Source organism: Chenopodium quinoa, unplaced genomic scaffold (assembly GCF_001683475.1).
Source record: "Chenopodium quinoa cultivar QQ74 unplaced genomic scaffold, ASM168347v1, whole genome shotgun sequence".
Classification (NCBI taxonomy): domain Eukaryota; kingdom Viridiplantae; phylum Streptophyta; class Magnoliopsida; order Caryophyllales; family Amaranthaceae; genus Chenopodium; species Chenopodium quinoa.
In genome coordinates, this window is record NW_018744466.1 from 271,469 (window position 1) to 283,559 (window position 12,091).

A 12,091-nucleotide genomic window follows, 5' to 3' on the forward strand; every position below is an offset into this window, starting at 1 on the left:
CATCGACTACTTCACTAAGTAAATTGAGGCTATTTCTTACGTGAATATCACTTCTAAACATGTCGTAAAGTTTCTCGAACAAAACATATTTTGTAGATATAAAGTTCCACATGAACTTATTAGTGATCAGGGATCTCAATTTAAAGCTGCAGTCGAGACCCTCTTAACTCATTATAAAGTAAAACATCATCACTCATCCCCATACATACCTCAAATGAATGGAGCTATAGAGTCGGCAAATAAAAATATAACAGTCATCATTAAGAGAATGGCAGAAAATTGTAAAGACTGGCCGAATAAACTTCACTTCGTATCATGGGGTTATAGAACGTCTATACAAACATCAATAGGAGTAACACCATACTCCTTAGTTTTCGAAATGGATGCAGTTCAACCAGTCGAACTAGAAATACCATCCCTACGCATCGTACTTGAAAGTAAGCTACCGAAAGCTGAATGGGTAAGAGCGAGGTATGAAGTGCTTTTATTCCTCGATGAACGACGATTAAGATCTTTACATCATGTACAAGTCTACCAAAGGCGCATTCCGCGTCATTTCAATAAAAGATTCAAACATAGAAATATAAAAGAAGGTGACTTTGTACTAAAGGAGGTTAGGGGTCCACCAACCGATTCAAGAGGGAAATTAAAACCTAATTGGATAGGTCCCTACCGCGTAATTGAAATCCTATCAGGAGGAGCCTTCAAATTAATGGATATTGGAGGAGATCAAATTCGCCAATTAATAAACATTGATCGACTTAAGAAATATTACATATGAAATCCGGATAAACTCGTTCACTCATACAACCAATTTTAATTAGCATTTAATTAAAAGATTCTAAGTGTTATGCATTTTATCGAATAACACGGTAAAATACGTAACACTTGGGCGGGTAATTTAGAAATAATAAACCGTTCTAACTGTTCAGATTTTTTCAAACATCAAGAAAATATCTTCACACTTGGTGGGGTAATTATACAGAATTTAAAAAAAAAAATTGAGACATTCGTTGCACAAGTGTCGCGCGCAACTGGAATAGTTGCGCGCCAATGTCACGCGCAACAGATTTCGTTGCGCGCGATAGGCTCGCGCAACTACAGATGTTATGCGTGCCACCTGATGACGAACTACGAATCCAAATATTTACGTTTGAATGAAGTTGCGACTTCTACTTGTGGCAAAAAGAGGGTGTTTCTTAAATATAACATATACTCGGATATTAAAATTAAACTTTGATTTAATTCTTTTTAAACAAGGTTTGATCAATTTTTCATTTAAAATCTACCTAAGAGATTAAAGAAAAATAAAAAATACATAATAAAAAAACATTAGAACTACGCAAAGACCTGATTTTGTAATGCGAATACGTAGGCAATCAAAATATAAAAATATAAAGCTCATTTTATTTCATTCAAATTTCAAAGAAAAGAGAGACATTCTTGAACTAGATTGTAAACAAAAAAAAACAAACATAGTAGTGATTACACTTTATTCTATTTAAAGCTAATGGAGAAACTGTGTAATACTCTAAGGTTTTACTATGTCCTCAATTGTCACGGACAATGGAGGAGTAGTTTCCATCGCAGTATTTTTAGAAGCCTTAGATCTTTCTCCTACGCTCTTCTTCTTAACCCATACATTGTTCTACAATTTGGGAATTGGGGTTTTTTCAACTTTTTTTCCCTTTTCTGAAGCTTTCATTAGAGCCTTTTTTCAAGTTTGTTGCGAAGGTTCCTTGATTATCACACTTGGTTGTGCGGATTTGGAGGGAGATTTCCTTTTTATTTCCTTCAAACGCGCCTTAGGAGATGAGAAGTCTAATTTTCTTCTCACCCATTTGTTTTGGCCACTAGGAGAAGTAGTGGTGGCCGAATGCATCAAGGGCTTAGGTTGATTGCAAGCCGTGATGGCTTGATACTGAGATCGAGCCTTGTTTAATTCGCCCTTATCCGCCGCATTCATCCAAGAATTGTAAAAGGAAGATAATGCAATACTCGCAGTAGGATTTTGTACTACCCATCTAGGAAGATTTGACCAATACTCCATCCAACGAAAAATTCGCCAGGGTTTAAAAATCACATCTTTAGGGGCATCACAATCTTGCGGGGGAATAATTTGTTTCATCCCGTATCGTCTCATTACCCTGCATGGAAAAATATAAGTAGTACTAAATAGGCCTAAAAGCCTAATGTAACGGCAATTGAGGCTATTCCCAACCATAATATTTATGTTCCACCAAGGAATCACAAAATTTATGTTAGGAACCCCATGACCGAAAAACGACGTCCATTCCTCTTCATTCATATGTTTATAAAGGATTCGACATCCAAGGGATGTCCTTACTCCATTAGCCTCAAGGTTTTGTGGCTGATCCAATTCGCAAACGCTCCATAAGCCAAATCTACACAAAAAAATAAAAAAAACAGAGAAAAAAACATCAGTATGCAATTTTTGCGCGCGCATCAAAACTAGTTGCGCCCGCCAATCGCGCGCAGCGCAGAAGATTGTGCTGGTCATGCTAGCGCAACTTCGTAACTTGCGCTGATAAACGACGAAAAAAAATAAAAAAAAACGTACGTGTAATAGGAGTGGACTTCCCGTGAAACCGTTTTCGTTAAGGTCTCCTCTAAGGCGATTCAAACATAGAACAATTTCCGCCAAAGCCAATGGAGCGGGTGAATGACATCCCTCTATTTGCCCTACTATGGACACCATGGAATAATATCTGTATTCTTTGCCTGTCCTAAGTAAACAATTAACAACAAGACAATAACATAACGCACGAATTTTAAAGCGTTGTTTAGTCATGTTGTCGGGAGGGTCGACGAAATGTTCAATAAATTGAATCAAGTTCACGACTTCTTTAGTTCCAATATTGGTCATATCATTGTCGGACAAGCCGAAAAATCTTTGGAATATAGGTTTGGGATCTGACAAGGTAGGCGAATAAGTCACAGACAGAGTATTTTTAGGGAAACCTAGCAAGGCCTCAAACTCACCGGGTAGGGGACAATTTCGTACCCTTTAAACAAGAAAAGATAGTGGTTAGAGTCCCAATGGTTGACCGCGGCATGAGAATAAGATTCAATTCTGTATCTTGGTTAACATAGTGACGGAATCTTTATGAAATATTAAGACAAATCATACGCTTAGCTTGTCTTTTAACCGTTTGTGTCCCTTTTCATTCGAACTTTCTTATTTTTTTTTATTTTCCTACTTTCTTATTTTCTTTTTTATTATTTTCCTACTTCCTTATTTTCTGTTTTTTTTTCTCTCTTTTTTCTTCTTTTATGCTTTCTTTTCGCCTTCCCTTTTCGAGTTTTTGTTATTTTTTCGGGGGAGGTAAGTCGGGAACCCTTTCCCTCCCTCGAAATTTTTTTGCTTTAAAAAAAAATAAAAATAATAATAATATACACATGTAAACAAAAAAAATAAATAATAATGATGACATATATACAAAAGTGTCATATGTACAACAATGAAATATATATATATATATATATAACTTTTTTCTAAAATAAATAATATTATGTGTACAAAAAGAATCAGGGTGCTGAGCGACTACAAGGCTGGTGCTGCATTTCCTACAAAATACAAAACGAAGATTAATACATGAAATGTAATAACTTCGTTGAAATGAAAAGAAATAAAACTTGCCGCGATAATCTGATGATCACGACATGATAAAGTCACGAGGATTCTCCGATAAGAAGCTCAGAAAGCACGTAAAGTCCTCACCATGTCGTTCACGGTTTCCCGCGAAACCTGTTCCAAGAATACAAGGACAGTTAGTAAACATATATATATAAAATAAAAAAAAAATAGAAATGTTTAAGTACATATATACAAAAGACATACCGATTCAGGTACAAACGGTATCCCCTCATCTTCCTTCGATGCTGGAAGGGTCTCACAAATTATAGATCCAGCAGCATCGGTATACGTGATCTTTTATGTAGGAGGCACCAAACCACCTAGCTCAACTCGCTAAAACATGTATATATATATATATGTATATATATATATGTATGTATATAAATATATGTATGTGTATATATATATGTGTATGTGTATATATATGTGTATGTATATATATATGTGTATGTATATGTATGCATATATATATATATATATATATATATATATATATATATATATATATATATATATATATATATATATATGACGAAAAATGATAAAATGGTCAAAGTTTCGAAAAATAAATAGAAACAAGGAAAATAAAGAGTTAGAGTACTAACCGGAACAAAAGCTGGAAAATGAGTCAGCCTGGATGCAATAAAAGCCGGATAAGAAACCTCTGGCAGCACCAGCTGCTCCGCTGGATAACCAAGGATCGCCAGAGCTTAATCCTCGGTAGACAGAAAGTCCAGACGTAACATCCGGATCGGAGGATCCGCCAGAACCAAAGGCTCCTCGAACGAAAGATGCAAGAGAACACAATCGCTTAAAAACCAAGCGTATGTATTATGGACTACCGAGAGTCCCGGATAGAGGGCCTGGAAACGAAAACGAACCATGCCAGACTGGATAACCTTTTGGACTCCGACAATCAAACTCCAAGGACGGAGATCGATCTATAAAACACAACCACATGAAAAATCGTCAGAAAATAAATAAAATAAAAAAATGCACATGTAGTTGGAATACTCACCGATGCACGAGTCGCTGAAAGGATCCTCTAGTGAAAGTCGCCAGCAGAAGTGGCTCGTCTCTTCTTAATCATGACCAATCGATGGCCGATAGGAAAACGAGCAGTCCCAAGCATCCTGGGGGCTAAGACATGCAGGTACGAGTATCCCAAAGCCTGAAATCGAGAAAAGATAAGCCTAAAGGAGAAACGCAAAAGTAATAACAGAAAGAAGCTTAAAATACGACCATGCCACGTAAGGGAGATCCAAGGCACCTCAGTAGCTGCCGCGGAATCCATCACCCGGGTCGCCTTTCTCATAGCTCTAACCATACGGGCATACGACACCTCCGCCAAACTCTAGTAACCAACTTGCCCTAAATCACTGAGGCAAATAAGTAACCTAATGGGAAAACGCTCTCCTCGATCACTCAAGGTAGTGACGGAAAGAACGTGAGCAATGTATATCCGAGCCAGCTGCTCAGGTGTACATAGCCGATCAAGCTCGTCAGCCGACAACTGGTCGCCAAGAACCGAGTACGGACAAGACTGCGCGTACACGTGAAGGGCCGACGCAAGACGATCCCCCACAAGGTCGTGTAGTCTCTCATCTGACCCCTTACCGAACTCTATGAATACGGGGTCGCCTCCAAAAGGAAAACCCGTAATCATAGAGAAATCGAAAAGGCTAACCCTCATCTCTCCCCATGGAAAGTGGAAAGTGTTGGTGGAATCCCACCAAAACTCCAGCAATCCACGGAGGAAAGCTGACAATGCTGGCTGACTCGGTAAATCCCGAAGAGCCGCCAGCTAGGAGTCAATCCCGAAAAGTGCCACAATCTCCTTTGCCACCTCGGACAAACTCTTAAAACGGGCTTGTAGGTCACCAAAGCCGTATAAACGCATGCTAGGCTCACTCTAAGGAAAATAAAAGAATAAAAAAAAGGTTATGGTTTATAAAGGAGAAAGAATAAAGGAAAAAAGAACGAGACAAAAGCGCAAAGAACTCACGATGTCGCGCCACCCTCTGATCGAGATAAGATGGTCTGGGTCCCACTTAAGGACCTTAGTGTCCCACTTGGGAGGAGCCCCCCAAACAACATCCTCCTGGTGACGTCGATCGACTGCGACGTGTCGCTCTCGAACCTCCTCTCAAGAATGGGTCACCCTCTTTCGAGGGCGAACCGCCTCGTCAGGACCACCTAGAATCTCCTCAGCATCGATAAATGGAGGCGAGTCCATGCTATGATGGATAAAGTTTCTTTAATAAGTTTACTTTATTTCCTAAACTAAACTAATATACATATTCTAGACCCATTTCAGCACCATAATAGCTGCCGATAGGGCAAACACGAAAATCGAATGCCACCCATACTTGGGGGCTACGATACCTGCAGTTAAACTTAGTAAATGGGGGCTTCTAACACCCACAAAATCTATCCCATACCAGCTTCAACTAAGTATTCAAGGGATTGTACTTCAAAATCTCAAAAAAGCAACTACTTCTAGATGAATAACAGTAATATAAACATGATTATCGTCTACCAAAACAATTTTGAACTTTGAACATGGAAAAAATAAGCTAAGAGTATGTTTCGCGCCATTTTTCAACAATTCAAAATTCACGAAAATGAATTATGAAAGAAATATTGGTTCCATCGCTATAATCTACTTCAAAATTAGCAATTATAACCAAAATGAGCAAGAAAAAAGAAATAAAATCAAGCAAAATTCGAAAGGAAAAGAGCAAGAACGAACTTGAACAAAGAAATGCTCATATAAGGTTCCATACATAACCATTTTTTGTGAAATTTGTTGCAAAACACTCCTTAAACATAGCATAACAATATAGAGCAAACAATTTCAAAAATGATGATTGAATCAAAAACCCCCAAATTCAAAATTTGGGGTTTAACGATTCAAAAAACCGTTTAAATTCAGCCGGAAAAGAACCATTTTAGCAAAAAACTTACATTGGATTACGGAAAATATAAATTATGTACAAAATTTTCTTCCTTTAGCTTCGAAAATTGCAAGAAATCGAGCTCTTTAGAGAGAGAAAGAGGCGAAAATAGATTAAGAAAGGAGAGAGAGAGCAAAATAAAAAATCGCGTTTTGTGATTTTCTTTTTACTGAACTAAGTGTCGCGCGCAATTGAATCAGTTGCGCGTGACAGACCAACGCAACTCAGAAAGATGTGCGCGCCTGGGCAGCACGACTTACTGAGTTGCGCGCGGATACTTGTCACTAAAATGATCGGAATCTTGATTTTGATCCGTTTAATCTTTTTTTAGTGGTTTTTGCTCGTTATTAGACGTTATGGCTCGCAAAATCTTTTTAAATTGCTTTGCATATTGTAGTTTGTTTTCTTCTTTATTAGTTTTTTGTATCATTCTTGCATGCACACCGTGCTTTGTGCCTTCCCTAAACATACGTTTTGAACGTTTTTCGTAAGAGTGCCTTAAGAGGTTCCGTGGTGGTGCTTTACGTAAAAGCACCCATAGACAGGTTTGTCATTTTACTATACTGACGTTACAAATGTCCGGTTTTCTTCTTTTTTCACGTCCGAAGGCAAAACGAAGGTGTTTTCATGCAGCGTAAAAATGCAAATGGTGTATCGTACGGCGTAGGTGTTGCGTAAAATTTCACTTCAGCCCAAGCTTTGCGAGATCTACCTCTCGGAACTAAAAGGTAGAGAATTACTATAGGCGTTAGCTCACTAGTCGACAAGCGCGCCGAACCATCAAGAATAGGCACTTCTTAAATGGGAGTAAATACGGTAGTTAGTGCGCTTACTAACTTACCGGACACTTAGGGTGTCCGACCACCCCCTGTATAAAGAAGCAATGAGACGATGTCGCGCCTATGTAGTCAGGTGCCCCCTGCCCTAAGACACGTGTACTCATCTTTTGGACAAAACTGCTGAGAGACTTATTGACTTTCTTCCCTCTCACTGGATTTGGATATATGCCTTCAGCCCTAAGACATGTATTTCTATCTTGTGGACATCTGGCTCGAATAGCGGACCATTTTGGCTCGAATACCGAAAATCCCTTTTCATCCTTTTCACTTTGTTAAAGTCAGGCTAAAGTTTCAATGACTTATCGAGAGACTTTAGACCAACAACGACACGATTGAGAGGAAATCTTCCCCTTTTATCCTTTTAAAACCGATCTCTTTTCATGACTTGACATCACCTAGAACACCTTTACTTGTAAAAGAGTTCAACAATTGCTAAGGATCAATTGAGATTCTTTAGCGTGTTAAGACTAGGAAAAACTTTTTCTAGCCTTAATAGCTACCTGTTTTAAACACTTAGCGAACCAAGGATTTTTTCGACATCCTTAAACAAAACTTAAAGATTCCCTATCCTTAGAGAACTTCACAAAATGAGTATCGGATTTATTTCCTTGACTATTTTGATCATCGTCTATTCTAGACTCGATCAAAACTATGGACATCTACTTTTGGCATCCTGTCCCGGCAGGAAGTGCAATGACGATAAATAAAACAATCTTCGTGTCGGATCAAAGTGAAGAATACTTATGGAGAAATGGTTAAGCCACAAAACACAGAAGACTGGCCTGAGTTAAAGATAAAAGCCAAAACAAAGGACCAACTAACTAAACCCAATCATAATTCGGCTAAGATCGTGCTTAAAACCCAATAATGACGGATTTAGGAGCGCCTAGGTTAAATTTTAATGATGCCGCAGAAAAATCCGCGCGCATCTTAAACAATCACGCTTATCTGCTGCGCGCAACTAATTCAATTGCACGCGACACCTAGGGCAACTTCCAGAGTTGCGCCGCGGAATATTCAGAATTATACGAAAAATATTAAATTAAATCTTACCCTAAAGCCGCGCGCAAGACAATTAGTTGCGCTGCCCAGAGCAGCGCAACCTAATCACTTGCGCTGGGATGCTGCACGCTAGTCATCCTGTTGTGCGCGTACACTTGCTGCGGCAGAATACTCGTAACCCTAAACATAATCATTCCCTATAAATAAGAGCTTAAACAGACAAAAAAATAACCTACAACTATGGTGAAATACTTGTGAACTTGTGCAACCTAGCCCCTCATGTCCTAAACTCTCACCCCTTTTGATATTTTTCTACCACGGTGGAGGTTCCCCAAAAAGAAGGAGTCCGTAAGTATTCTAAATGGAGATCTAGCAAAGAGAAGTGGTAAATTCCCGAGCACTTAGTTAAATCAGATTTATTTTCTTGTTTAAAAGAACCCTAATTAATTAATTAATTAGTGTTGTTAGATAACCTATAAAATAATAATAAATTAATCAATTCCACATAGTATCTTGCATTAAATAAAAATTATAATTGAATTAAATAATTGTTGGTTGATCACTTAAGCCAATGCAAATATTGTTTATTTTCTTGTCCTTTTAACAAATTTGATTAAATAAAGAATAACGAAATTACGATGTAATTCCTACGTGAATTGGTATGTGTAAATAAAATCAACTAACATAGTTTTAGGTATCGCGTTGCATATATTGTTTAGTGATGAAATTGTAAAAAAAGGAAGAGCTAGTAGATGTCGCACTAGGGCTAGGATAACGATTCCCCTCTAAAGGGAACGTTATTTTAGTACCCTCGCTCCCAAACTCATTTATGGTTTATAGACCAAATTGGGCATGGGTAAACTTATGATTTGTGCCAACTATTCCATGAACTCCACATGGAAGAAAGGCATGAACGAGGTTTATGAATTTTCCTAAAACATATTGGCGACTCCCTACTTGTTTCTTACAAAAAACCGTAATGATAGAATCAATCCTAATTCAAGGTCCCTTAAACAGTCAGGAATTCAAATCCTACAACACCTTAATAAGTGTAAAGTCCTAGGCTTTTAAAGGGTCATGGGCATTTAAGGAGAGGACCCCTTACGATGGGAACCCCTTCCTTACAGATTGTTTTTAACAGAGAATCAAGACATCCTAATCATGGATGGAGATGAACCAACAACCTACAAGCAAGAGATGGCAAGCGCCGACTCTTCTAAATGGCAAGAGGCCATGAGATCTGAAATGGATTCCATGTTTGAAAATCAAGTCTAGGACGTGGTTGACGTACCAGAAGGATACACACCTATCGAATGTAAGTGGATTTTCAAGTTGAAAACCAACAAAGATAGAAATGTATTCATTTACAAAGCTAGATTGGTAGAAAAGGGTTATAGACAAGTTCATGGTATTGATTACGATGAAACCTTTTCTCCAGTCACAATGCTTAAATCCGCTCGGATCCTCTTAGCGATTGTTGCGTATTACAATTATGAAATAGGGCATGTGGACGTTAAAACTGTCTTCCTAAATGGTATTTTTGAAGGAACTGTGTATATGACATAGCTTGAAGGTTTTGTCGACTAAAACAATGCAGGATAGGTATGCAAGCTTTCAAAATCCATTTATGGATTAAAGCAAGCAAGCAGAAGTTGGAATATGAGATTTGATGAAGCCGTTAGTGAGTTTGGTTTACATGAAGGTCAGTTGGAATGACATCGCCTTCATAGTCTTATATGTCGATGAAATTTTGCTCATTGGAAACAACATTCTATTGTTAGAGTCTTTAAAGGCTTGGCTTGGAAAATATTTTTCAATGAAAGACTTGGGAGAGGCTCACTACATACTAGGCATCAAGATCAATAGGGATAGATCAAAAAGGATGATAAGATTGAGTCAAAGTACTTATATTTATAAGGTACTAACTCGATTCGGCATAGAGGAGCCAAGAGAGGCCACCTACCCATGTTGCATGGCATAACCCTAAGCAAGAAGTAGTGTCCAAAGACACATTATAAGCAAGAAGGGATGAATCAGATTCCTTACGCTTCGCTTATTGGATCAATCATGTATGCCAGATTATGTACTAGGCTAGATGTGTCGTATGCCTTGAGTGCTACGAGCCGATACCAATCAGATCCATGAGAGACGCATTGGATTGTGGCCAACAATATCCTAGAGTACCTGAAAAGGAACAAGTGTAAATTCCTAGTCTATGGTGGCAGAGATGAATTAGTGGTTGATGGTTATACCGTCGGAAGCTTCCATCCAGACAAAGACGATTCAAGTCACAAGCTGGGTATATATTTTGTCTCAACGGAGGAGCGTTTAGTTGGAAGAATACTAAGCAAATCACAACTGCGGATTCTACAACTGAAGCCGAATACTTGGCAGCATCTAAAGCAGCTAAGGAGGCAGTTTGGATTCGCAAGTTCATTGGTGAACTTGGTATTGTACCCTCCATCGAGGGAGCAATAAACCTCTATTGTGATAACAATGGAGCTATTGCTCAGGCCAGAGAGCCAAGGGAACATCAAAAGATGAAACATGTAAAGCCACATGATTCGAGAATGGAAATCAGAAGGTGATATCAGAATTTGTAAAGTTGGAACGGATGACAATGTAGTCGATCCACTAACTAAACCTTTGCCTTAAGTGAAGCACAACAAGCACGTTGAGGCAATGGGAATCAGGCTCATTGGAGATTGGCTTTAATTTCCTTATTTTAGTGTTTTAATTAATCGTGGACAATTTTAATGTAAATCACTATGATGAACCATTTAGTTTTTGGAGTAATTAATATTTTTCATGCAATTTAAATCCCTCTGTTGACTATTTAATTGTGGTTTAGAATCAAATAATGAGTCCATTCGATTTTTGGAATATTCAAAATAGGGTATCAAGACCAGTCTTGGTAAGGAAACACCTATTAAGTGAATGTTGAAAATTATAATCTAACAATAATCCCTAATAGAGGTCATTTAAAAGATGGACGATTAATGACCAATTGTGATTAGTGTGTATTTTGATATATAACACTGTTTCTTTTGCTATAAGGACATGATTATCATGAATCATTTGCACAGATATTGGTTTAGAACCATACCGGACCGACCTATGAGAATACTTTAAGAGATCAAAAATTTTCATAAGTATACTTCTCATTATTGTAATCGAAACCTTTTTCCTCGACCATGAGTATCCACTACAAGAAAAATGTCTTTTTGTAGTGATTATTTCGTAGCAATTGTACATTCACTACAATATGCAAGTATGTTTGTGAAATAATTAAGGAAGTCGTATTATTTTACAATCGCCATGGTTTTCCCATATAAAATAGATATAGAAAACATAATAATACATATCCACGCTATTTTTACACATTTATATAATTTTGAGAAATCTTATCATTTACAATCGCCACTAAATCCTAAAATTGATACGAAAAGCATTTTCAACACTAGATATATAAATATTGTTTGACAAAGAATACATAAACTATGCCATACTTTATTGGTGAAACATTTGATATAAGAGTTTGAGGTTGCAGGTTCGAATCTTTTAAAGATCATATGCATGTTTTTTTTTTGAAGAAAATGAGTTAAACATTTATATCGATTGTTATGGCTACAATA